Source organism: Pistacia vera, unplaced genomic scaffold (genome assembly GCF_008641045.1).
Source record: "Pistacia vera cultivar Batoury unplaced genomic scaffold, PisVer_v2 Contig406, whole genome shotgun sequence".
NCBI lineage: Eukaryota > Viridiplantae > Streptophyta > Magnoliopsida > Sapindales > Anacardiaceae > Pistacia > Pistacia vera.
In genome coordinates this window covers 772,126-773,225 of record NW_022196231.1, presented here as the reverse complement: position 1 = coordinate 773,225, position 1,100 = coordinate 772,126, and positions in this window count along the sequence as shown.

Genomic DNA, 1,100 nt, shown 5'->3' with positions numbered 1-1,100 from the left:
GCCATAACTTGCCCAATAAAAATTCAATTGATGAGAGGTTTGAATATTTGAAAACTAAACTTATGGAGCTTTAATTTCATATATTATAGGTTGAATTTGGATAATTGTACACCCGTTGTCGAACCATTCATTTTATCATAGCACACATTTAGGTTTCCCGAGTTTCTCGGTTTCCATTGAACAGTCAATAATAAATGGGTCATAACTTGCTCAATAAAAATTCAATTGATGAGTGGTTTGAATCTATGGAAACTAGATAGATATGCTTTAATTTGATATATTATACGATGAATTTGGATGATTGTAGACCCTTCCAATTGTGATTGAACCACACTTAAAAGAAATGACAAGTTATTTAAAACAATGTATGAAATGACATCATTTTAAAACATTAGACATTTTGATGCTAAAAAACGACACCACACAAGAAAATCATAATGTAAAGCTATATATAATTAAAATATTTAATCTGATAGACCTATACAATGTATGTACCGCAATAGTAGATTCAACCAATTGAAACATGTAATTATTCAAACAAATGTGGTGTCAAAACCAATATCATGAGCAACCTGCGTCAAAACCAATATCATGAGCAACCTGCGCAGACTTTCAACTAGTTAAGGATATAGTCAAGCCTTACTTGACTATATTAGTTTAACCCTCAAAGGCATTTTTATTTTTAAAATTTCTAACCTTGGGTCTTTAGCTTGTAAAAATAAAAATAAAAAACAAAAAATTGTGTAATACATAACTTCAAAGAAATTACTGCATACAAAATACAACTTTGAAGATATTGAAGGAAAATCACTTTAGACAAGTTATCAATAAAAAGTATTTGTTTAGTGAGAAAGCAAAGGAAAATGTTAGAACATAAAGACTCATTAATCAAATTTCATAATTGACAAGACGTGTGCAAATTAATGATTATTTAATGTTTTCATTTGCATAGTTAGAAGGGTTATTATTTTATTTTTTATTTTTCTTTATATTGATTTCAAATCATTGAGTACAATTTATTATAGAATGCTGAATTATAAAGCAAAAGAATGAGTTAAGACGGCGGGTTCTCTATTCCAGTTAATGAATTTGAGTGTTGG